The following is a 27,642-nucleotide window of genomic DNA, read 5'->3' on the forward strand; positions in this document are numbered from 1 at the left end:
AAACTGATGAATAGCAGATGCAAATAACCACATTTGCATTCCTCTAATCTGAAAGTGGTCAAATTAATTTCAACCATTGTACAAGCATGTATAAAACTCTTGAATCGGACCTGTAGATTGCTGAACTGTTACCCATAATATTTTTCATTCTTGTTAGGCTACAGAGTCACATGGTCTTTCAATGCAGACACATTTAAATAAAAAGTGACAGTAATGTGTTCAATAACTGTAGCAGTCCAAGCAAAAGAAACCCAGCATCTTTCCATAGATAACACTACTCTGCCCTTGAACACATTAAAAGAAAAAAAAAAAAACTAAGAGGGAGAGAAATTCAAGTCCGGCTTTGCAGCCCAACCAAAACACACCTGCCTTTTGTTTCAGCAGAGAAAAAAGATGCTCAGGGCACCACAGGAAAGGGAGCAAACACGAGGGCAGATACCACCTCCCAAAAGACACAATTGGAAGTATTTGTTATCATTAGTGGGAACTCACAACATTCACTATGTTCTTCTTCAGGGAATTCTGGATTATCCTTTTGCATGAAGATTTTTCAGAAATCACAGATCCTCACTGGGTTTTCTCTTTCAAATAAAGTAAGATAGAGCTGTAAAACAAAAGTAAAACCAAGTGAGAAAGGAAAGCAAGGAATACAAAGAGGAAAATCCATAGAACTGTTTAGCAAATGAACAATTGATTCCTACATCTCCTTAAAGCAAATGCATTTTTAATGAGCTCCCAGGACAGAGATTCCAGTACAGAGTGAGTGTGTAGCAAACACTGATCTAGGATAGGAAGAGTCATTTGCATTGTACTTCTTATTACCAACAATTAAAACCCAGTTCAGAGTTGCTAAAGCAGATACATAATTAAAATAATTCTTGGATACTTCTGTTGCTATAACAAGAGGACGAAAAAAACTACTTGGAGCTGTTGCTGTTTAGAAAAGAGTCTGCAAACAAAGTCTGCGGTGTGCAGAGAGATCCATGAAGATTTTCGTTCTCAGTGAACTCCTCTAAAGAATGCAAACACCTATCTATTTCTGTGGTTATCTGTAATATTGCAACAGAGGAGTACTGAAACCAAAAATACACACACACGCTTGCTGTTCCTCGATAGGAAGTATTTTTCATATCTGAGATTTTTAATATTGCGTGGTTCTTTTTTTTTTTGACAGAATTTCTTTGTGGACCAACTCTTCATTTTTTTTATCTACTATACAAGGTATCAGACGATCCTCAGCCTTTTTACTGGGATCTGGGAAAACTGCTGGGCTTAATTTTTTCGTGAACCCAATACAGAATACTTAAAATAGAGTGTGTATTTCCACAAGCCCCAAATTGAACACTTTTTCCTTCAGCCAGGTTCCCATGGTCTACTTGCGCTTCCTAAATTCTTAGTTCCACTTTTTGCCACAAACCTTTCCTATCTCCTCAATGTAAGGTTCCTCAAACACTTCACGTGTAATTTCAGGATTCGTGCACATGAATCCCATCCTATCAGCCTTATAGTGGAATCCATGTCCTCGAACCAAAAACATGGGCAGGACAAAAGCCTTCACCTTAGACAGTGCAAGCTCTCTTCACTTTCAGAGGAGAAAACTAGGCAAACCAGAAAATTATTAATTTGACCTATCTTAAGCATCTGCTTTAGGACAGAATGAATCACTCTCTAGAAAGGTCTGGCTCTCTCCATAAAGTGAGTCTAGACACTGAGCTCAGATTAGATGGCTACAGATGAATACAGATGAATCTCACCCTATGTGAAGGCAGGAAACAAGTCAGACAGATGGACAAATGCAGCTCATGGGTGAAGAGCAGAGGGAAGGCAATGCAATGATAAAAAAGTTGGTCTTCAAAAAAAGTTTACACCTCTGAGACAGTTTCTTTTCATTTAACATACAAAGCAACAACAATAAAACCTTCCGAAGCCCAAACCAGCTGATTCAGCTTTGGTGTAAGACTACTCCCAGATTTACTGGCTGAGGCTAAGCCCTCATGGAGCAGTGTCTGTAAAACAGCATCCAGATGGTTGGGACTCTCCAAGGCACCTGGCAATGATGATGATGATTACGATCATGACAACCACTAGTCCAGTTACATGCGTCTTTCTCCCCTCCCTGACCGATTGTAGCAGTGCAAGATACCTGTTACAAAAATCTTCCCACTTAAGAGCTACAGCTCCTGTGACAGAGGCACTGCTACCTCAAGAGCCTTTAGATATCCAGGCGCTGGCTACACTTCCAAGGCTCTGGACAACAGCATCTCTCCTCTACTAAAGTGGAATTTCACTGCTTATCTAACAGAGAAGCACACCATCAGACATGATCTCACAAGACTTTTAACTTAAGAAAGCAGACCAAAGAGAAAAAAATAACCCAGACCTATTTTTAAGAAAACCCTAGAAATTTTACTTAAACCCAAGCCAATTTATTTTCAAGGCATTTATTTTTTCTTCAAATTATGTGAACCTCATGACTGAAAAAACTCCACCCAAGCTCAAAATACTCAAACCACTTTGTTTCTAAGTGTTAAAATGAAGCATTTCAGCATTATAAAAATAATTTCTGAGTTTTTTCCCCAATAATTTGCCAACCTCAAAATATCCTAAAAATGGCATTTCTTAATCTTTATGTCATGTCATTCAACATTCAGGGAAACCTAAAAATGGAGTCCAAAGGACTATAAGAAAATATTTAACATTTCTGCCAAAAACATACGGCTTCCAATTATTTTTAGTAAAAGCGGGGAAGTTGCAAGCTCCTGCTTGCATGGACTCCCAGGAGAGTCAACTGCATGTAAGTGGTGGGAGGACATGTACCCCACTCATGGAAAGTCCTTCCACTAACTTCAACAAGCAGGGTTAGAATTTTGATTCTGGTTCAAGTTAAACAAGGCTCCGATTGCCTGTACCAGGGTTTTGATCACTGAAACTGGAGCTAGTGCTGCTTGCTAGCTATGCAGCTCTCTTGCTGTCAGCCTGGAATTTGTCTTGCAGAGCCCTGACAGTGCGTGGACACGGGAACAGGTCACAAGCAGCATCTGTGAGATACAGAGAAGTGGTGGTGCTCTGGGGCAGATACCCTTCTCCATATACTCTGATTTCACAGGAAAGATGACATGAAGCAAGGTACCCTACACCTCAGGTAAAAAAAGGGGCAAGAGACCTTGTATTTACCACAGAGTGCCTTTGTACCATGGACACAGCCAATTATTATGGAGCATGCTATAAATTCACAAACTAGTTTAATCTGCTACAACTTGCTCACTTCACCTTACCCGTAGGCACTTCATTCTGTGAGGGGCAAGGCATGTTTGCCTGCAAATGTTCCCAGGCAGCTTTCTGATTAAGACGGCATAGCACAAAATTCAGGATAAACAGAGAAATATGCTGCTTCTTGAAGCACAGTCCTCACCCGAAGACCAAAGCACTCAGTCCCTAATTGGGATAATCTTTCTGCTATGCAGATCTGATGGCCTGTGATGACATGCTCCTCTTGGAACATGTGAAACAGTCACAACTTGGAGGGACCATCAAGGAAGGCTGGTTTGCAGTACAATTAGGTTTTTAACCAGGCTTTGCAACTGAAGTTTCAATACGATCAACAAACCATTATCACATACACAGTTACTGATCACATCTCTGCTATAAATGGGAAGCGTTACCAAGGAAGCTGGTTTTGATGGTCCCACTGCATTATAGTTACTCAAATATCACAGCATAGACCTGTCTTTGAGTGCTAAGGACTTTGAGTAGACAGATTAGAAGTGTAACTGAGATGTGAACAGACCTCAAATCAAAGGAATATTTGAAAACTAAAACTGGACCCCAGGGTAATCAGCAAATAAGGACTATAATACAAGTGAGCAATTGCAAATTGGCAAAAACTGAAACTCAGAAGTTGGCTATGTGCCATATCCTGTATTTATTCCAAGAGAAGGTCATGCTCTCCATCTTGCTTTGAAGATCAGACACTGAGAGATTACCGTTTTACTAGTCCTTTCCTGCATGTTTTTGTCATTTCTTGCTCTCTTGCATGACATAATTTGGTTTTCCTAATTCACAAATCAGCATAAGCTAATAAAACTGTTTAAGAGATGGCAGTGTTGTGCCCAAGTTGTTTCGTTGTTCTCTATTATCCCACAACTAATCCTTCAACTCAAATAAAATCATAACTCATTTCCTCCTTTATTCTCCCTCTTAGACAGGTTCAATCCTGCCTCACCACAAATGGGAAAGGCGAGGTTTTATCTTCCTGAAGCATGCGTGATTTCAATTACCTAATGCGTATATCATCTATGATGTCAGGAAAAAACTTCTAAATGATTTTCACAAGTTTTAGCTACTTTACACAGACAGAAAAGATTCTAATGGAAATTGAAAACCAACCGACCAAACAAACAAACCAAACAAAAACCCAAACCAAATCAAATCAATCAAACCACAAAAACCCCAATAATTTACTATCTTTTAGACTGTATGTTAATAAAAGCTTCTCTACAGCAGCCATAACAAGCTTTACCCATCTGAAAAGCTTGTGACATTTTGTGTAGTGTACAAAGGCTGCTCCTGATGGGGCCGAGTCATCCCTACACTAATTGTTCTGCTAGTGTAAAAATTACTTAAATTCCAATTATGCCTACTTTAATGCTCTGGTGAAACAACATCACCTTATGACAAAAGAGGTTTCATTTGCATAAAACAGGCAGGCATAACTGATTTCTGTTTAGCATCCATTTCTCATGTGAAGCTTGATGCTCCACAGCTTTATAATGTAAACAAGCATTTCCCATGGGTTTGCATGTGGTCCACAGTAAAATGCACAACTTCACAAGGTGTTACACCCACTTTGTGCAGGGCAAATAACTGTATCTGGGTGCAAGGAAACAGTAAATCAAGTTGTCAGCAGTTTGCATATCCTGCAGGTCCTAAACCAGAAAAACAGCATGCAGATCTTGGGGCTCAGGCAAGGAAGCAATACATCCTGCCCTGAAATTTGTACCAAAGGGAAGAAGGTATCTTTCTCAGCTCTATGAACACATCCATGGGACATCTCAGCCCAGTACATCTTTCTTGGGTGAAAAGCATTTCCAACATGAGGGCTTACTTTTCAGTAGGAAAATGAACTGCTGCAGGATGGGAACATCTATCTGTAAACTGTACACAGACACATGGGTCTGAAACGGTAAGTCTGCAGCTCATACCCTCCAGCGCATGAGCCACCACTGAAGATGACCACTGATCTTGCAAAACTAACATCATCTAGAAATCAGCATTCCAAGATTTAATCTAAAAACCATTATTCACCATTGTTTCATCCACAGTAGGTATTTTTCACAAATTAAGGCTCAGGTAAACCACCCTTCATTTGAGAATCAACCTATGGGATTTTTCAGTCCTACTCACTGGACATCCATCCTTCTAGATCCTTATCAGGAAACCATGAAAGCAACTTTGTTCCCAGAGTGGTCCCCACTGCTCTTGTTACCCATTCCCTGACCCCAATACCTTTGAAAAAGTGATCAGAAAACAGATGAAAGTTCATCACCACAGGGGCAGTTGTACACGTGAAAAAACGCATGGCAGTTCAAACTCACATTCTCCATTTACATGATGTCTAATAACAATACAAGCACAAATATGACTAGAACCTCTGAGACATCACCTTTACACAAATAACAGCAATCACAACCATTTGTACTTCAGCAGTACCCAATTTTCCAAAAAAGACTTGAGGTTAGACTGTGCTTAGCCTTGTGCTTAACTTACTGTGCTTGGTTTCCAAGTTCTACATGATTTTCCCCAGAAAAACAGTGCAGCATAAGGTATTAAAGGAGTAAGTAAAGAGTTGGGCAGTGGGTGCAACACACAGTGCCACCAGGTGAAGAGAAAACTAACAGGAGCATGTCCAGGTTGTTTTGTCTAAAAAGCAACAGTACATTCAGAAGAAGAAAAATAGCTCACAAATACCTCCTACCAGATGTCAATGATGTATTTTTTAATAAAAATCCATCACCCCATTTACATCACCACCCCGTATTTGCCACTTTTTCATGGCTATCAAAGCCATGAAATACTGGGAGGAAAGAGGGGGAATTTCAACACAGATTTACACTTCTCTTTACATTTCTCTTAGGATACCAGCTTTCTTCATTCTCATGCAGAGGTTTAATGTAAAAACAACTCTTCTGCCTGCGTGTTTGTAACACATTCATTCCTACAGGTCTTCTGAGTGAAAGAGATTGGGAAAAGAATATAAATGGTCCATAATAATTCAGAGGTTCAGAGCCAGTAATGTTGAACAGATATAAGCAATAAAAATAACCACCCTGAATACTTCTGCTACATGACATAAATATTTCTCTTTTTCTTTTATGGAAGCTATTTTGCAGAAAATGCAGTTCAGCCCTGAGTGGAGACAATGAGCTTCCTGCATATTTGAAGAACTGCAGCACCTATTAACTTGTTACAGACGAGAACAATCTCAAGGGCTCAGCCTTCATTAAACATACAGACGCCTCTCATACGATGACTACATCTCTCCTGAAAACAGACAGTGTGGAAAGGAGAATCCAAATGCTGTGAGTTGCAAAGCGTAGCAACACCAAAACGAATGGCTGAGATTCTGTTTATTTGCAGTATTTTAACTAGTCAGAGATAAAACCACAGAACTAATACCAGCAAAAAAGTTTGATCTCTGGTGGCAGCAGCAATCCCAGCAGATTCTCACCATATCGACTCCCTGGTGCCAGTAAGATTTGAGTTTGGGCCACAGCCTTTGCCTCAGTGGGTTCAGCCACAGGTTCTCACAGCTATTTGTTTGCCTGCTTACACAAAGTTTTCAGGGAGCAGCTTCCCTGTATCCTCTACCTGTGCAGCACATTGGGTTGAGAAGGACCCAGATAACACGAGCTGCCAGGCTGGGGGGGCACACGCAGGTGCAGGCCCAAACAATGCACCATGTGAGCTTCGCTTCCTTAGGAAACCAGCCCAGAACCCACCCTTAACCTTCCCCCTGCTTCCAGTGTGGCCACGTCTTCTGCGCTGCTGATGCAACATGAAACAGTGCTGGAAAACAAAGGCACTATTGACTAACTTTTTTGCAGGATTAAGATGACTATGCTGGCTTGCAACAAAGATTTCAATGATTTCTACACCAAGCACTAAGTAACAGGAACACGGCTTGGCAGTAAATCCAGAGATTACCTGTTGAAACATTAATGACAAACATCTTTTGATGTGGGCTGCTTTATGTGGTGCGAAAGCCAGCACTGTAATTATGCATTTCCTTTCTATGATTCTAGTATTTAAAAGTAAAGTATTACTAGGGGCATGCGCACGTGTACGTTCGTGCATGTGTGTGTATGCGCGCGCGTGTCACAGGAAATACTCTACAGCTGAGCCTGCGATTTACCAGGGTAGCTGCACGTAGTAAATCTGCAACAGGGGAGCTCAGCCCTTTCATTCATCGTGCATCAAGCAGAGGGCTAAAACAATTGCCACACTTAAGACAAATGTCAGCATGAGTCATACCAGACGGAGTGCAAACATGTTTGCTGTCGGGTGAGTCAGAATATCACATCCTGAATTCACAAACCTTGCTATAAATAATAATTTCCAAAACTGTTGCATTTGTTAAATACAATGCAATTTTAAGTATGATGCCAAATCCATAATGGCTTTCCTGACTACAAAGAGAATGTTTTTCCATCTCTTCCCTTTTGTTTCTGATTATGTATATCTACCTACACTAGTAGGTCGTCTACAGTGCCTGAAGTGGTAATTGCATTGATTCATACTCAGGAAAATGCAGGCATGGTTCAAAAAAAAAAAAAAAGGGAGAGAACTAAATACAAGCAGTAGGACCTTCCACTTACTGTATATGCTTTCTAAATCAGCACTTCTTTGATGCTGTAATTCTGACAAGCTTTAGGGTGTTTAGCATTCAAAGGAAGGTCATGCTGGCACGGGACACAGACCAGCTGAGAAAAGGGGTGAGAAATGCCAGAGAACTGGTGAGAGAGAGGCCAGGGCAACATGCTGCATGTGAGCAAGGAGGGACTGGGCCTGCACCGTGCTCGACAGCATATGCACACACAGCAAAAGCACCATCCCTGCCTCACGGAGCGCTCAGCCTCAATACAGCTTGCAGTGATCGTTTCTCCCCAGGAATACGAACATACCTGGTAACAAAATTAATGCAGTGTAATAATTGGCAATGATTACCCATGACTGCCTCTAATTCAGGAAAGCATCTGAATCAGAAGTTATGCAAGTGTCTTTTGAAACAGGGCTGAACTCAAGGATATGACCAAATTTATTCAGGAGAGCGCTGAAAAAGATGTGTGATGTCTCTGTGAGCAAGGGGGGAAAAGTGGTTTGTGTAATGTTGTGGGGCGGAGTTTCTAACTTGATTTTCAGTTGGGAATTTATTCTCATCTTACATGAAAGGGAATTCATACACATACAAACCTTCTTACATCAAATCAAGACAGTCTTGCTTTCTCCTAATTGTTTTGTGGAATAACCACTCAGAAGTTCATTTCTGTTATCTTTCTCAAGCAAAATAAAAGGTCTTTTAGAAAAATGTTATTGCTAAAACAATGAAATTCTCCTGGGAACGACTTCGTTATGGAAATGAAGTGACAGTTTCTTTTATCTAGCCAAGCAGCAAGTCTGCATTTATAAAAGGCATTCTGTGCACGAAGTACAGTGAGTGGGAGGACATGAAAATGCTATTTTTAAACCAGATTTCAGCGTTCCTCCCATACAGATTTCCTGGAATAATAACAGCAACAACAATAATGATAATTAATAATGCCAAAAAAGGATTATCATCTTAGAGGTGAGGGGCATGCGAGAAAGCAAATTGTAGTTAAGGACTTGTACGATTTAGGGGCAAATGTAAGGTTCTTTCAAATAAACTGGCATTGTGCCATGAATTTCACAAGATTTGAGGTTTTCCCCCTAAATTTTATACTGCCTTTTTTTCCAAAAAAAGGCACTAAATTAACATTATGTGCAACATATGCTGCATCTCTACTATTTGTTTTCTTGCAGCAATTGTTATTTTCAGAAACATCACTAAATGAGAAGTTAACTATGGAGCTGAGGCTATCACTATATTTGGGTAAGTGACAATGACAGCTTTTAGACCCGGGGAAGAAAGCAAACCTCGAGAAAATCCAGGGCCAAGCAACGTTTCCAAATGCAACAAGAACAAGGGTAGGATGCAGACTTCGACCCAAAGCTTAAAAAAAGGGAATGGAAAGATCCTTTTCTGCTTTGCTGACCTTTGGACCTGTCTCTCAGGAAACTCACAGAGCAAAGACGTTGTGTTAGCACATACAGAGAAAGTGTAGGTCAAATCTTTCCTCCCTACAAGGAATACACCTTCTCCAAACCTGGAGTGTAATTATCTGAGGGCAGAAGTTAGCCCCGATTACGAGAAGATTGTTATTCAATTCTGCTATCATCTACCAGTGGTAATTAGAACAAGTGCTTGCATTTCACACCTAATAAAAATTAACTAGAATGAGCAGGCAGTAACAAAATGCATAGGAGGCACACGCACACCGAGGTGTGAAACCTGCTGGTGTGATCACACCTGGGAGTAACCCCACCACTGGAAAGCCTCCATTTCACACAAAATTAGAGCAAGCTAGAGAAATCACACATGCTCTCTCCCTCTCTTATGCTCAGTAGCTCTAACACACTGGAGTCTGGCACTGACTCACGTTTCAAACTGGGAAGCATCCCCCAACACATGTGTGCACACAAACCCCCTGCACTCACACACCCTGCTCATCCCCTGTCTTATGCTGCTGACATGAGGTACCAATCTTGTTGAAGTGATTTCCATCCATGCTTTTAGTCCAATGCAAAACCCTCAGCAGTAGTAGCAGGAAACACTGAGGAACAGCATGCTATCCACCCAGTGCAAAATCAGCCACCTAACTAATCAGGTATGGTCTATTTCTGAAAGCTATTATTTAAGGACCATTCGGGGCATGCTTGGAGGCACTTTGACTCTCTCACTCTCCTACAAGACAAATTTTCATGTCATTAACCTTTATTTGCCTTTTATACGGTAAATGTAAGTCTATTAAAATACAGAGTTCCAATTTCATATTTTGATCACCTCCATCTGCTTAATGGGAAATGTACAGCGGTAAGAGAGAAAAAAATATATGTAGGACTGGAATAAGTTACCACCGTTTTCCTTTTTTGTCCATTTCTTGCTACCAAGCATGCTTGCTGCTGGTCACTTGCCTCGCTCACTGCCAGCAAGGGCTCGGCTGGGCACGTCACCAATATTTAACCCTCAACAAAATTAAATCACAATAATGCTTTGCACTCATTTAGAGTTTTACATACCATAAACACTGTGGGAAAAAAAAAAAACCAACAAAACTCTGCACTCTGTAACACCCCTGCAAGGTAAGTTGACTATTATTATTCATACCTTATGCAAAGGGGAATTTCACTGGAGATGGGATAATTGACCTGCCCAAAGCTATGCAACACAGGTGCTCCTGTTTCCTGGTTCTCTCCTTATGCCAATAGACCAGTTGCAGCCTTTCCTGAAATTCAGAAAGAGAGTTCTGTCTTCATTTCTGCCTCTTTCAGCTGCTGAAGGAAAGGAGGGAGCAGGTCTCTGTACCCAGGGTTATGAGTGTGGTATGAGAGTGGTTGCTGGCTGCATTGCCTGCGGTGGGACCAGAATCAACTGGACCCACAGCACCCCCATTTCCACCTTCTTGTGGTAAGCGAGGATTAGCTGCAGAGAAAAATTTGTTCTGCGGGAACATTACAAGTCTTTTTCACAAAAGACAACCAAGTTTTAGTTTCTGCGAATGACTTCCAGTCATGCAAGGAGGACAGTAGAGGACTTGGTAGTGTATGTGCTGCACCACATTGCTCCTCATACTACCCCTCCACTCCCCTTCACCACAAAAAAGGGTAGGACTGAACAAATAAAGGTTTCATGCAAGATAAATGCTGGTAGAGCAGGAGCAGTGCTCACTGCCTGCCCCTGTGGGCTGCAGCCACCCCTGCTGATTGTCACGTGTCAGAAAAGGCCACACTGGGCTTGCCTGCAGCCAGCACAGGAGCGTCAGACGGACCTAAACTTTTCAACCACATCTTTGAGGTGAAAACACTCATGTCACAGGTTGGACAACAGAGTAATGTAGTCAGAGATCCTATTACAACACCAGCTGTTTATCCTGCACTACCGCCAATAGCCACAGTGTAAGTGGGACCCAACCACGCTTACTACAACAGAAGTTCTTCTACCTTTAAAATGTGTAGTAACACGATTAAAGCATTGCAGATGCAATTATCCTAGTTAAAAAGAGGGCTTTTACTGGCACAGCTCATCCCAGTTCACAGACGAAGTAAGCCCTATCTTTGATTAAAGCAGTTAGACTGGAGAAGCACTTGAACAAGTTGATCAGTTCCCAAGCTAAGACAAGGCTTAAGTAGAGGGGTTTATCTCACCCAACCGCTCACTTTTAACCACGTTTGGTTGGGTCATGGCCAACTTAGTGTAACCCGATCCTCAGCCCTAGTTGCAGGTTTTGACTGCCTTGAAGCATTGGCTCGTGCCAAAGCCTCTTTAGCTATCACACCTAAGAGCACTGTTCCCCCTGCAGATCAGCAGATGAGCTCCACAGTTTAAGTGGATTAGCCGTGCTGAAAAACTCTGCTACATCCAGTTCTCATGTCGGCAGCACTTGAGCTTCAGTCAGCAATGATCTTGTATTCAGCTGCTCCAGGAGGTTTTGCTGCAGAGGACAGAGCTGGGCTAAGGACAAACCTGTGCTGTCCCTAGGCTCTGGGAGAAAGACAAGCTTGCAGCTTGGTCTCAGTGAGCATCCCAAGATGCTCAGAGAGCCAGTAGTGTTCATGAAGATCACCCCCTCCCACACCCTCTCTGGCACCAGAGCTTAGGGTTGGCTTTCCACTACAGTGTGCAACTAGAATGAAAAATATCAAGCTAACAAACCACACACAACCTTGCCATGACTTCTTGTGCAAAATCCTCAGCAGTGGCACACAGCAGAGCAGTGCACAAACTACTGCAGTAACAGGATGCCCTCCAGATACCACCTCTCTTAGTCTGGGAGAAACAGCCTCTGCCGTGTCTTAGAAGCTACAAACCTTGATTCCAGTAAACTTCACAATTTCCCAGGTACACTATATCCTTCTCTCAGCCACTCCTCCCAAAGGCAGCAGGCAGAAGCGCCACATAACACAATCAGTGTGAAGTTGTAACAGTGTGGGGGAATGTGGCAATTCACAAAAAATGCCATCGACCAAAATGCAATTAGCAGAGAGTCTAAATGCAGCAGTAGAAGGGAGTGGTTTCCTAACAAAACAACTCTTGTTAAAAGAAAAAAAAAAAAAAGGAAAAGAAAAAACCAAACCACTCTAAAACTCGCTTTCCTCAAAAAAGCAGCATTCTCAGGAGATTGAAAGCATATGAAAAAAATACTTCTGTGAAGCTTTCTGTAAAGATTCTTTACAGACACATTTGGCAGCCGTTTCTGCTCTGTCTTCTAATGCTATTGAGTATAACTATGCTAAGTCAATAAGCAAAGCCACTCAAAGGGGTTTTTTTTGAGGTTTTCTAGGCCAAGAGAGGAAGCAGGGCGATAGGAAAGTTTTCAGAAGTGGGAGTTGTGCCTGCCTTGCTTCTAATTGTAGTGAAACTGTCAACCTCTGCGTTGTGTTTCAAGACTTTACACTTCAAAATCATTCCCTCTGTGCTTTGAATTGCTATACTTTTAGGCTAACTACTTCTAAAAGTGCTGTTTAAGAAATGACATCTTCAACCACATTTAACACTGAGAATAAATCTGAATTTGCAAAGTCTCATTGGGTCCCTGCAAAAGTGCAATTTTTTTGTTGTACTTGACAGCTAATCTCTAGGAAAATATTTGTGCAGAAATTTAGTTTAAATATACTTCATGCTAAGACATTTAAGAGAAAATGTGGGTTTTGCTATAAGTTAAAAATAATTACGTTCTTTTTACCTTAGATAAAAAAACTCCAACATTCAAGCAGCAAACAGCATCAAAACCAATTATTAACCTTACAACCTAAAATCCTACCTACATGCAGGCATGTATTAATTATATTTCAGAATGAGCTTCAAATGCACGTGGCTAAAAAAAACTGAACTGGGATGACTTGCTTTCTCCCCTGTAAACTGCCAAAAGAGAAGCCAGGTCCACAAACTACAGTGAGAATTAGAGGCACTCAGTCAGTGACTGTGGAAAGACATTCTCTGCCTCTGAGCACCTCTGGGAATCACCCCATCAGTGTCAGAAAGGTAAATTCACAGATAAGCCAATGTGCTAAATTTCTCTTCAGTGCCCAAACAAACCTAATCAAGTAAGGAGACAGATACCTGGCAAATTGCAGGGAGAGGGGGCCTTGCACTTTCCCTGTACACATTTGAATTTCAGAGTAATTAGGAGGCCATGCTCCTTTTATGCTGTCATGAAACAAGGAGTATTTATGTTGCTTCAGCTTTAATGGTTTTAAAATATAGAAGTTCATTTTGGTAAAGGCAGATTCAGTAGCTCGGGTATATTTACGTTGGTTGCTCAGTGTGGTAAAACCAATTCTGGGTAAAGGTTTACTGCTAAATACTTAGGGAGATAGAGAACAGGCAAGTAAGCAGCTCAGAATGTGCAGGCTCAGAGTCAGCTCAGCCAGGAGCTATTTTCTGCCTAGTGTGACAGTGCACAAGGAAGCCCCGAGAATGACTCCAGTTTCCGAGTAATACTTTCACCAAACAGAAAATTATACTGTACCTTGTGGGGCTGAACAACTTTGAAGTATTATCTCGAGGTCTGCCAAAGCTTGAGGTGTTCCAGGTGCCAAGTTTCAATTTAAGCTAATCGGTTTTTCATATCCTTCTCCCAGACTCTCATCTCCCTGGTTTAAAGGGGGAGCACACTATTTAACCCTGAGAAAAAGCTCCTACTGTTGCTCTCGAATGACTCTCCTCCATAGTATTTGGAGATGGCATTAATCACCTTGCATGGAAGTCCCACCCCACTCTTTGCTCACTGCACGATGGATGCTTGGCTGGGACAAGCTGAGGTGCCACAAACTAGCTCCCACGTTGGCACTGGTTACTTTTGCACTTGGGAATCAGGGGTATGTGGCCTTCCCTCTGCACTCTGCTCATAAGCACTTCTCCAAGCATGGATATGATTCCTCTTCATCTCTCCCCAGATCAACATAAAAAAGCCTTAACCAGACAAGAGCAATGCTGGCAAAGAGCCTTCTACTCCAAACTCCAGCACCAGCTGGGGCAAGAAGTGAGAAAACACAGCCATGTCACATGCGAAACAGCTGAGCTATCACAAACAACACCCAGCAACCCTTTTGACTGACCAGAAAGTGCCCAACCCAATTCTAGTTTCCAAGTGGAAAGGCTGCCCTCCGCTTACCATGCAGACTCCAGCAGAGCTGGATCACCTTCTCAAATATCCCTTTTCTGCCACAGTAGTCCAGCAAACATTGCCATCTAATCATTCTCACAGTACATAAATCCCTTCCTGGCTTGATACAAGGTGATTACAAAGTTTCTGCTAATCTTGCATTTATATTAATTTCCCCTGCCACGTCATGTGAATCATTCCTGTTTCCAAGCATCAAAGAGTTAATGGAAGAAAGAACCACCCTAGCATATGCTTCATGCAAGTGTAAGTGGACTGGCCAGCTACCAAAGCAGATTGTTAAAGACTGCACCGAGCTCCTAATTTTTTTCCCTCAACTTCAATAAACGTAAGGATTGAATGTGGACATAAATGTAAACTTAGACCACATCTGCTGATAAAGCAAAGTCTTTGTACTTGCACAACTGCCATTAGCTGTACACAAAATACTTAAATTTCATGAATTCTCCTACATTCAAAAGCTGACCTGCACTTCTGCCTGAGGCAGCCAGTGTGAACTGCATGGTCAGCAGAACTGTACATTAAAGACAGAAGGGAAACAGAATATGCTACAATACAAAATCAGACTGCTAGGAAAGTAAATCATTTGTGCAACTGTTAAATGCTCAGAGTGTTTTGGGCATGCTTTACCGCACCAGATTAAAACATGTCTATTGTGGTTCTCTTCTGAAAGGCAGTGCTAAGTAACAGGTTCGTTTTATTTGTCCCTTTCATTACAGGCACAAACAAAACCAGTGCCTTCATGACTCTGTCATAGTCTACCATTAAATTTTCATTTTTAATTAATTGAGGCTAGTCTGCTATTTGAAGATTTTTACCCTTCCGCAATTGCATTAAAGCTTGGAGCAGAGTGATGCGTGTATGCACATAATTTCTTTCCAAAAATCTCTTGTCAAACTTCAGCTGTAGATCTTTACGATCAGCATTTACGCTTCTTCTCAGAAAATAACTGAATTCTGATATAGTGTTCTAACTTTAAGTTATTTATTGGCATGATATTCCTACCTTATGTGCGTACTTGTCGGACATGGATTGTGTTTTAGTAGAGTTCCCTTGGTTAACTATTACCAAATCACTTCAATCAGGTACAAGCAGCTAGGACCTACCTAACAGGACTCCATCCCTAGAAAGTTTCATTTTGAATGGCATAAATGACCTTGGGCCAGCTTATTTACATGTTGGTTCACGCATGATCTGCTCTGCTGTGACCTCCCTTGAGTAACACAACTCAGGGATTCACCTGTCCCAAACCCACCTGTCTCCTGTTTTAGATACCTTCTCATTTCAAGTCTACCACAACTGACCTACAGGCATGAAATCCACCCAGGGATGTGACTAGTGACCCTTCCTACAGTTTGTATTAACATTATTATTTACGTAATCATTATTAACATTATTAACAAGAACAAAAGATTTTAATTTACACTGCCAGCAAATTCAATTATGACATGTATGATCAACCGAATTATGCCTACAAATAGACATTTACATGCTGGGCTTGGAGACACAAAATATGAAATGTATTTCATAGTTGTCCCCATGACTTCTACACTTAATACTGTAACCTCAAGTTTAGCAGAAGTCTGTGGTAACCCAGATAGATATAGATATAGATATAGATATAGATATATTTCTAGTTCATTAATAGTCTAATTAAAAAAAAAGCTTATGATAAAAAGTCATACTCAGATTTCAAAGACCTAACAGTGTTGCAACTTGCACAGCACATCATGCTCAGAGTACTTCATGCAGAAGTATCAATCAAGAATTTTGTGTGCTTACGCTTAGGGTTGCTTCATTTTGTGATTCATGTGGAGGGCCACCTCTAACAACAACAACCACAACAATAAAAAAAGATGCTCTGCAGCAAAAATGTAAAAACTAAAGTTGGATCATTGGGCTGCGAAGTACAGTGATTTTGCACAGGAATTGCACACACCCCATCTACTGGCTTTTTGGAAGACTGAGAATTGTAACGGTGGGAAAGCGCATTTACCTTGCATTGGAGTTATTTACTGAGCAATACTGGTAAGTTTAGCGCTTGATGAAGATACTGGAGACAACCAGGTGAGCCACAAAGCAATCCAGAACTGACAAAAGTGTTCAGAGCCTACAATGGTAGAAATGCAGGTCATAGGCTAAAAAAAGCAACGTAAATTGTCACAGCATCTTGTACATTGTGACAGAAACCTAGTGGAAGAATAAGAGAAAATATTTCAGCTGACAAAGGTGTTGAACGTGCTGCGTGCCTGCTGTGAGGCCTGCCTTGCTGCCATTAGAGGAGAGGCAGGAGTAACATCCAGCAGAGCAGATAAAGGCAGCAGACATGCACCCACAGCAGAGACTTCAGTCAGTGTTGCTGTTGTGCCACCACTGCAGCACTCAGGGAGCACCGCCACTGTAATTTTTAATTCAAGAACGTTGCATGCCATATCATTAGAAGAATTCACAGTAAACTTCAGTTGCCGAGTCAAAAAGGGAACTCAAGTTCCGCTCTGTCAATCAGGATGTTTGATCACGGCAAATCAAAGAATCTGCTCAGCTCTGCTGAAAGCTTCCTAAAGCCAATGCAATTTTCCACTCCTCTAGTAGTCTGCAATGCTTTTATAGCAGATGGCAAAAGTACTGAGATTAAATCCAGTGCTAACAGCAGCTGAGAACACTGATAGTTTTGCCATTGGAGGGTCAAATAGTGACTTCTTTTCCAACAAATTAGTAAAGCTAATATACCCCAACTGCCGTGCCAATGATACTGGCCAGAGTTTGCCTGTTCATTTCTAACTCCATAGTTGCAGGCAAGGGCTCACAGAAGTGGCTGGCAACAATAGGTAGGCTGTTATTGACAGTTGAAATACATAGTGGTCCATGAGATGGATTAGGTGGATTCTCTACACCCTTTTACTTTCCACCCTGGATTTCAAATGAGTTTCATTAAGAAGCATTTGGTACTAATATGCCAGTGCTTTGTCATAAAGAGGCATAACAGATATGATTTCTAGCAAAAGCTGAAATTATAAAACTTTTATTTGCATATAGGGTCAGAGATGTTTTGAAAACAGACTTTTCAGTTGTCTATGATGTTTGAAGGAACTCACTGTTGCAGAAAGAAAATAATGTCTTTTCTTCATTTGCTACTGTCCTCATCATGGACCACACAGTCTGTTCTTGCATCCAGTGTGACTTCAGCACAGTGGCCTGGGGTCAGGGTGATGTAATGCACTAAATGTCCAGTTTTCAAACAACAGATAAAACTTCATTTTAAAATTCATTTCTGTCATTACTCAAAGCGTTTTAAACCAACCATTTGGTAAGAGGCTACTGTTGCTGTTGACCCCTTCTTTCCATTTTCTGTGCCAAAGTTGTGAAGGTAGAGTACTGTTTTAAGATGTACACCAGCCAAGGAGAGCACAGTGATGTGAAACTGGTATTCGTGTTTTGCCAGTACCAGCAAAGGTGTGTCTGCACAAAGCTGTGAAAACTATCAGCAGCTCAAAGCAATTTAGATCTTCACTTGTTTGTGTGCCAGGCAATCTTAAAGAGCTGCAGATCTCTCTCTTCTAAGCACTAATATCTCAGTACCTGCAGCTATATAAAATCCGCAAGTTAAAACAGCATATTCATCAATTTCTAGGAATACACCACAGTTTGGATGACACATTATTCCAGTGCTCGGTTTCTTCTGGACCTGAAGGCATCCTAGAGGTCTTAAAATTCAGCCTTTCTTCAGCTCCAACTGGAGCTGGACCAAGCGTTCAGTGCTGGCACCAGACCCACTGCAGTGCCAGAACATTTTAGAAACTAAGCCAATAGCTGGGGAGGTGTTTTCAGGAACCCTATGCAGAAGGCACCTCTGCCAACAAGGTTCAGTGAGGTTTCTGCTGGTGACTTGAGAAGACATATTGAATATCAACTGGTATGTTTATCTTCTTTAAACACTGAACTTCCTTTCAAATAACATCTAATAGGGCAGATTACTGTTTTAATACTAATGGAAACTGATCAAAAGACCCTGGAATATTTATTTGGCTGGCTTACCTTAAAACCTTTTCCTGCTTCAGTTTCCATGCAAAATATATCAAAACAGTATTCCTATGAATGGAGAGCCTACAAACTAACCATTGAAGGAGGTGAGGAAAACTGGGTTATGGATAAAAATGACAGAAATCTCTCAGACCAACTTATAGACTTTCTCCACAAATTTTTACAAGAGTTACTTAGGAAAATAAAACTTATGGAATCATGCTATATAAGGACATTTGAAAATTCTATTCCTTATCTAAAAAAGGCAGTTTATTCTCAGTTGCCATCATGGTTCATTTGTTTAAGGACGAAAGTGGCTAGCAAACTAGCATAAAAAAAAAAGGAACAATTAAATACTGGCATTTTAAGCACTGTCTGTAAGCAAAGATAGACAGCAGTGGTCAAATGACAACTGGCCAGCTCTCCCTCTGTGTCTGTTTGAAGGGATGATGGCTGGATGATGGCTGGATCAAGGCTATCAATTCATTTAAATGCAGAAATACTTTTATGATTTCAAGGGACAACAAATATTTCTTTTTGTCTGCACACTTTCTAGAAAACATGAACAGTAACTAGATGCAGAACATAGATGCCTATTAACAACAACTACTTTTATGTCTAAGAATTGACAAAAAAACCACCAGTGTATTCCAAAGGCATTCGCTCACAAAGCAAACTCACTCCATGCAAGCCCAAGCACAGAAACATGATAGTATCTCATTTATGTTCTCTCAGCAGGTTGTACTGGGTCCTCCAGATTCTGGGTTTGCCTTTGAGAGCAATTAAGTTTCTGGGAGCAACAAAAGCTCTCACTATGAAAACCTGCACGCTGCACTCACGCTGAGTCTGCAGCTTGGCAAACTGAAACAACAGCACCAAGAGGGGTGTGAACTTCCCCCATTTAACTCATCTGGGAGCATTAGTATGTGAAGGGCCATCTCTAAAACTTTGAAGCTATTTCCAAATCATGTCTTTGTCCAGTGCCCAAACAGCCAGCTGCTGCTGTGATTTGGAGAACATTTCAAAAGCCCCTCTCAGCCTGGAAAAAAAAAGAAATCCCTTTTCTCACTGGCCTGCACATAGGAAACTCTACAAGTTCAGCTAATGTGAACTGTTCTAATTGCTCAGCAAGACGGAGTACTCTTACTTACATAACGGCATGTCCAGAAACCACGAAGAAACCTAGGTCCTGCTGTGCTATGCACTGTGCAAACATTTGCTCCATGGAGTTTACAACTTGCACAGAGTAAACTGTACCTAAGGGAAGACAAGGGCAAGAAGCACATGTAGAGAAGTTAAGCAACAGGTGTTTCACACAACTAGTGGGTGAATGCTGCTTCTGAATTATTATAGTACAGGAATGCTGCCTAATCAAAAAATAGATCTGTGATATGTCGCTAGCTGCATAAAACAAACAGAATAGCAGCAAAGTCAAACTACTAAACATTCCAACCTCTGCAACAAAAGCCCTAACACTGTTCAAACAACAGTGCCTGGACAAGGCACATCTTTTACCTCCTCAAGAAAATAAAAATCCAAAGCCATTTTCCATCACTGTGCTTATTCTACCCATGCTACAGAGAGAAATGATCTTGTGAAGCTACAGCAAGAGTGGCAAGACGGTCTGACAAAGGAGGCAGTTGGGTGCACAGAAGGGTGTATGCCAACAGGCAGCCCAAGTAAACACAGAAGGGCAGGGTGGTGAGCCACCTCTTGTTTACCACAAGGCACCCTGTCCTAAGAGCATGGCCAAGGGGAGTTACTAAGGGGTTGCTCTTACACATGGAGTTCACAAGGCATTTACTCTGTGGCAAAAAAACTTGCCAAGACCAAAATTGTTTCACACCAACTTATTTTTGTGCCTTAGAATCTGTGTGCTTGGTTTTCAAGGTTGCTGAATCCTCGTAACTCCAAATGAAATCTGCTGGAGAGATGCATACTCAGCACCCAGTACTCTGCTAATTTTATTTTTTTACTTATCAGTGTACCTGTTTCCTCTGTTATACAGTAAGACACCCAACTCCTTGAACACTGTGCAATTATGTTAATTTCAAATAGTGTAATTTTCAAAATAATTTAAGCCTAGTTATGAGAGTTAATCCAGCTGTTTTCTTGCTGACAACATCTGTGGATTCATAGCCATTTTTTTTTGTACCTCCCACTCACCTGTTACAATGCAAGGACTTATAAATACATGGAAATGGTTTATCAGGGAGATTTGCAAAAAATAACCAATTATGATTTTTTATGAGATTTAGAAGAACATTTCCCCTCTCACCTCCTTCACTTAAAGCTATAATCATTTTTAAAAACCAAAAGTAAGCACTTTTGGAGAGAGAAATGTGCTTAAAGACACATAGTGGTAGAAGTGTAAGATGCTTGAATGTCCTTTAAGCCCTCTTAAAGTGCTTAACACCTTGGGACAGAAAGTACTAAGCAACTATGAACTTGGTCACAAATAGTTCATTACACATACAAACACATACAGACACGTCAAAAATGTTAAGCCAAGAACTAAAAGGCAAGGAAATACCAGAAATATGGCTGATTGCACAATATTTCATCTTAGTTTTTAATTTTGTGATCACACAGGGGTTTTTTTCCACAGGAAATGGTGCCATTCATGGTATAGTAGAGCTGGTATTACTGAACAAGCAAAACTCAGTAGTTTGCTTCATTCTCACTATTAAAAATGGCCCTAAACACTATGCTTTGAAGACAGAACAACTATTTCCTTATAGTTTATTTTCTGGCTGTCACCATATTACCTAACTGCCTGATTTACTAAAATTAGCACATTTTCACAACGCCCCTGTGAGAAGGTTTTTTTCCCCATTGCAGAGACAGAACTGAGACTCAGAGAGACTGAGACTGTGGACAAAGGTCCTTTCCAAACCCAGCTACGCTGCTTGATGAGGTTTTCCTCCCACACATGTGCTCAGCACCAGCTGCCCCTCTTCCTGTGCTGACTGTCTCCCTTCAGAAGTGCTAGCAGTCTGGTGTAAAAGTGTTTTGTAATCCATTATGGTGAAAATAAACTGGAGCAGCTACAAACTACTCTTTACACTCTTTCATGCTAACCCAGTTTTGCCTCCAACCAGCTGGGGAACACTCACCAAAGAAGGTCCTTTCCAAGGAGAGGTACAGTGAGCACACGGGAAGCTTGTGCTGACACAGGCAGACCCAAAAGAGAACATCTGCACGTAGCTACAGGTCAAAGTCATTATCAGGGCTGAAACTTTTAAATGTAGACAGATTTATTCTATTTGAGGAACTGAGATAACTGCAAGCTATCAAGGATCTCATGTATGAGAAAAAAGCTGTAGTGTTAAGACACCCAATTTGCATTCACAGATTCATCCTGACAGCACAGGGACAGCAAGATTAAGGTGTACAAACAGGTGGAAAGAGATGCATTCACACAAGGTACTACTGCCAGCAAGACACTTGTTGCATCCTCTTTTTGGAGATTGTTTCTCCCCCACTGAGCTGCACAAACAAACTGTATGAATGTTCATCCACTTCAAGTGTGAACAGACTCAGCAGCATTTTAAGCTAAACTGTGTGTTTTCACACCGGGGTTTTTGCACTGGTGCAGAGGGACAGCATCCACATAATTCAGTCTGCTGTCTCAGTAGGGCTACAAGGCTGTATCAAGCGCTTGGACTCAAACAAACAACCATAAGTGGAATCATCTTGTATCTTCACACCAGACAGGACAAGCAGCATCCAAGTGCAGCCCCAGGAATCAAAAACTCCATACCAATGTGCAGAACAGAGAATTCCCATCTCTTCTATGGCTTCAGTCCTGCTGCTTCCCTCCTCAGACTCTTAACACCAGTTTGCTCCCGGTTCCTCATCTTAATCCCAATTGCATCACACAATGCACCCCTGACAGTCACACCAACTCCAGAATGCTGTCCCCACACTTGGTGCTTGTAGCCATAGCCGCCCCTGAGTCTCCTGGTTCAGACAGTACCATATTCCCCACCACTTCCCCTGAGCACATCCTCCATAGCTTGTGTTCTCTCTCCATCCCCTCCTTCTGCTCCACCCTGCCTGGGCAACCAATAGCTTTGCTGGAAACAAGGGAGGACAATCTCCTTCATCTGCCTCCTATTTGCCTAGGACCACAGCACTCCTCAGGAGACAGACGCAGAAATATCAGAGCAAGTCCTTCAGCTTTAAAATGCAGCATACTCAGTGCTACCTAACAAGCTCCTGCTGTGTGGGTACAAAATGAGAGATGTCAAGAGTTTATACATTGATTGATTATGGACAAGTTTTCCTGCAAATGAAAAGGCAAATTCCTAGTACCGGGGCAAGTCTACATCCAAATTTCAAATATCCACCCCCAAATGTGAAGGTGCTACACAGCTACTCAATGAAACAGCTGGCCTATTTCTAAAAAAGGTACAATAATGCAGGGTTTTGTACCTTGTTCTCAAGACAACCTGAATCATTCATGCTGAAATGTAAAAAGGAAGAAAAATCAACACTAAACTGCCGCTGCGTTTGAAAAAAAGTAACTTTGAAAGGTTATCCTGGAAAAATACTGAATGCTGTGCAATGCAGACTGTAGGCTGTTCAACCTGCTTTTCTTACATTACTTGCTATTTTCTATAGTTATTACTGAGAAAGTCCCCCAAACAAATCCACGATGTAGAATAAAAATGAAAGACTATAGTCTCCAGTGATGCCTGGACATATCTCAACAGAAGAAATACAGAGTATAATAAAGATGATGCCCATTAGTGAGGCAATAGATGGCTAACACAGAAGACAAGACATCATTGTCTGCAGAGATTTTTTGATTCAGCTATGCAAGAGACAGGAAATCCAAGTGCCACAGTCACAGCCTATTTACAAAAATTAGGAGGAAATGTTGATTAGTTTCTATAGACACAAACACTGATATTCACATTCAAGTCAAACAATTGTTCTTATGACTGCAAGCAACATCAAACTCTGATCACTGTAGTGCAGCAGACACAGAAACACAGCAAGAAAATCTTGTGGAAACATAACCTTCACCAACTAAGATGACTCGGCTACAAGAAAGCAAATAAAATTACTTTAAAGTAAACATTTAGTTCTTTCTTCATAAAAAATATGTAGCTTTTCAGCAGATGACTCAAATGTGAAAGTTTGTGGTCTTTGCTCCGGCAGCCATGCAGGCTGGATTCTGATCCACTATGCAAATGACTCAAGTGTTTTTCATTTTCTAGGATGCCAGTTGCACTCCTGAACCCTCTGCAAAGGGAACCACCACTGCTGCTGAGCCTCACAAGAAAAGAGCAATGGCGTATGAAACGTTTTTTCCTCAAAGATGACTACCACCCAGTTTTATAGCATGACAGAGAGGAGTTGTAAAGTCACACTTTTGAAACAGAGGCAAAAGGTCTAACTTTCTAAATTTATTGAAAGAGGCAGGCAGATTCTTCCATGGAAAATTTCAAATTTGTGCTTTGCAGAGCATCCTTTCAAGACCGATGCTAAACCTCTCAGATTTTAAGAAAGATGTATAAGCAGGGGGAGGAAAAAAACTGCAAAATGAGTCTCACTTACACGGGATCTTTCCCTTTGTTGGCTGGATCCTTCCTGTAAGGATAAACTTCACTTGCAGGCCTTGGTGCTTACTACTTGCTTACTACTTACTCTCCCCTCCAAAGCTAGAGGCTAAGCATGTGTTTGCAGGAGTGATTTAAAAAACAGAAGAGTCTCACAGAGCAGTAGGTGTGCAGCCTCCAAATGCAGGGGTGGAGTGAAACTACAGATGGGCTGATCTCTCAGGTGCACCACTGGAAACCAGGGAGCTGGGAACAGGTCTTCAAAGGGTCTTATGGCACTGCTGAGACTTTCTGAAAGCCTCATAAGATAAAGGTCAGGGATCTAAGCCCCATCGTACTGTATGACACAAACTTTGTCCTGTTCAGGTGTCTTCAAACATCGCAAAACCCACATATTTCTAGCAGTAAATATAGAAACACTTGACTTTACTGCCCATCATAGACTACATCTACACTGGAAGAATACGAAGCAATACTCTTGTATCTTTGTAACCATGATGAGAGCTGTAGTATAAAGCAAGCCTGTGTATTTTTTTTTTTTAGCCCATACAGAGCTCTAAGTTGCTGACTACTGTATTAAGTTGGACTTCCTGGCTCTCAGCTATCTGAATCAAACAAACAAACTCTGCCAACATTATTGTCTTGTGTTGTCTTCTGCATTCATGTTACATAGGTCTAATATGTGAACCAAGTTGAATTTTTTTCCCACTGGACAGGAAAATATATGTGAGAAGAACCAAAATGCATGTAGAACAGGTTATCAGGCTTTCATGGCAATCCTAAAGAGTTAGGCAAGACCAAAGACACAGAAAGGAAAATTGAAACCTTCCTCCAAATGGAGATGAAATGAAACTAAGCCAAACCAAGTGTTCTATCACTCTCATGGTGAGCACTCTGGTTGGAGAGCTCCATTCCTCCATCTGGTGAATGTATCTTGACTAGAGAAAGAGTAACACAGTACAAGGGAATGTAGCTGCAACCTGGTGTGAGTGCCAGGCTGAGCAAAGGGTTCAGCCAAATTCTCTCATTTCCAAGCTGAACTGCTGCAAGAAAGAACAAATCAAGTCCAAAAATATATTATTTTCTGAAAAAGAGTAACTGCTCAGATCACAAGAGAAGACATAGATGTGTATGGCCTGACTTTTATTTCATGGGGCATACAGGAGTTAATTCTGATTCACATGAGTTTTGGATATCCAACCTAATAACATCTACATCCCTTAGTGTCAGGCACTTAAATCAAGAGGTTGAGGCAGGTAAGCAATAACAACTCACTCTTCATGTCCTAAAAATCATCCTGATTTTCCTTTGAGTCTTCCAGGAAAATCAGATATACAGATCTCTCATGCTCACAATTCATCAGTCTCTAGACTATGTAACAAGTTCCCATAATGTTCCACTTTGGCAGTGAACAGCAGTGGAAAAAAATACACTGACTAGTGAAGAAATTCAGGGCAAGAAAATAACCCCGAATTACCTGGACTGTGTCCAGGTCTCTTTACAGTTTTATGAAGAAGAATGTTAGGAAGCAGAGGATACATACTTTGATTTAAGAGACCCAGTTTCCCAATTGCAACATGAAAAATGTGGTCTACCAAGAGGTGTGAGGAAGACTTCTATCCCTATAACTCACCTGATAGTGCTTTGGTACAAACCAACAGGAGTTTTTCTAGGTTGAAGAGCTATAACAATTTATGTCAGATAAGAAAGTGCCTCCCTGTATCTTAAGTAACACAATTATTTAAGGTTCTGATGGTTATGGACTTGCCACAACAGACATTCTAAAGCATTAGTGAGTTTGGAACAGGAAATCTCAGGGGACAGCCTACCCAGCATATGTGAGACAGGCACAGGGCAGGGAAGCAAAGGGCTCTGAAGAGAGGGTTCCTGGAGCACAAGTGAGTATCTGGAAAAAGCATCCTTGAGCTTGAGATCACACTGGATGTGATACAGTACAGGTCTGGGCTCTTCCGCTCTCTGAGGTAACTCAGAGCAACCTTGAACAAGGAGAACAGGGCTGCTGCTCATACATGGAACACAGGTGAGAAGAGCCATGTACAAATCCCTGGTCAGGAAAAACAGCCCAGGGTTTAACCTCTGCTTCCATGTTGTAAAAGAGCTTTTAAAAGCTGTGGAGAGAAGAGAGAATTTGGGGACAAATGGCTTGATTTATTAGCCATATTTCTGCTAGAGATTTGGGGTTTTTCAGACATCCTAGCCAGCAAAGACAGAGAAAAAGAGAGTAAAATAGTTAAAGGGTCATCTGAAGGCCTGACTCTCCTGACAACTGTTATCTAAACTTGGAAGGTAAGGCAGCAGCTGACAGAGAAATGAGAAAATAAAAGGAATTTGTGTCAAGTGGAAGCTTCATCGACAAGCACTGTCACTTTGTTTTGAAACAACACAGCAATTCAACTAAGTGCAGAAGTAAAATGCAGAGGGTGCACTGCAAGTTAGACAGTTGGACTTTAGGAGCTGATACACAGTCTGAAGTCTGCTCCACAGCCCCAAGGCACATTTCACTCTCTGAAGCAGTACCATAGAGGCAGAAACTGCTCAGTGACGTGCTACTGTCTCAGAGTGTGTAAAGGCTCTAAGTCAAGGATGTGAGTTAGCTGAGGTAACTGAGTTGTGAACACACTGGAAAAACGAGAGCAGAGAGCAACTGAATGACACCAGCATCAAACAAAAAACAACGGGGAAGGATTCAAGCAGAAGGATAGGATAGTTGCAAAGGATTTGGCAAATTCATGAAGTCAGCCCTCAGAATCACTGAGCTCCTATAAGCCTGTCCTTCAGCCTTTCTGTACCTTGTCTGCAAAATTATTCCACTACCAGCCAGCAGAACTGAGAACAGCTGTAGGAGGTGTGCCCAAGTAAAGCAACTCCTCCACTTTGTGAGAAAGCTCAAGGAGGAGGTGAGTAGGTTGAGGAGCTTCAGCGAGAGAGAGAGAGATAGAATACTGGAACTGCACCCTACCTTCCCTGGGACAGGCCCAACAGGCAGACATGATACAGGATATGCTGTCTTCTCTCTGCCTGGCTGAACACAGTGAGAGAAGAGATAGGGGGTAATGGTGACAAGTTCCTGCACGGTGCATTTCCTATGTCACTGCTTCACCTCCCCACATGCCCTGGCATAAAAGGTATGAGCCTAAGCAAGTGAAACTGAACAACAAGGATAATAATGGTTCATCTTTGGAGGCCAGTTCTGTTTAATATATTTATTGATGATCTGGACAAGGCAACCGAGTGCACTCTGCATCAGTTTGAAAATGACACCAAGTTGGGTGGGAATGTTAATCTGCTGGAGGGTAGGAAGGCTCTACAGAGAGAGCTGGACAACTGGCTGAGGCCAGTTTATGAGGTTCAACAAGCGAAATGCCAGGTCCTGCACTTGGGTCACAACAACCAACCCTACACAAAATTACAGGCTTGGGGCAGAGTGCCTGGAAAGCTGCCTAGCAGAAAAGGACCTGCGGGTGCTGGTTGGTAGCTGGATGAACATGAGCCAGCAGTAGGCCCAGGTGACCAAGAAGGCCAATGGCATCCTGGCCTGGATCAGCAATACTGCG

General features: G+C 41.6%; 2 protein-coding genes across 9 annotated transcripts in view; both read right to left on the reverse strand.

The window, feature by feature from the left end:
• ATXN1 (ataxin 1) overlaps positions 1–27,642 on the reverse strand; it is a 476,222-nt gene that overhangs the window by 341,687 nt on the left and 106,893 nt on the right. For 5 of the 8 annotated variants that reach the window (XM_051799176.1, XM_051799178.1, XM_051799174.1 and 2 more), the window contains exon 4: positions 493–604. The exons of 2 other annotated variants lie outside the window; for them this stretch is intronic. The gene's annotated coding sequence lies outside the window, so the exon portion shown is untranslated. Of the gene's footprint in view, positions 1–492; positions 605–19,648; positions 19,755–27,642 lie in introns of all 8 variants that reach the window. One more of the 8 variants, XM_051799177.1, reaches the window with a different exon arrangement.
• Positions 1–27,642, reverse strand: part of LOC127476333 (uncharacterized) — a 414,088-nt gene that overhangs the window by 297,568 nt on the left and 88,878 nt on the right. The window lies entirely within an intron of this gene.

This window comes from Manacus candei, unplaced genomic scaffold, assembly GCF_025592945.1.
Source record: "Manacus candei isolate 608988 ecotype Guabito, Panama unplaced genomic scaffold, ASM2559294v1 h1tg000049l, whole genome shotgun sequence".
NCBI classification, from domain to species: domain Eukaryota; kingdom Metazoa; phylum Chordata; class Aves; order Passeriformes; family Pipridae; genus Manacus; species Manacus candei.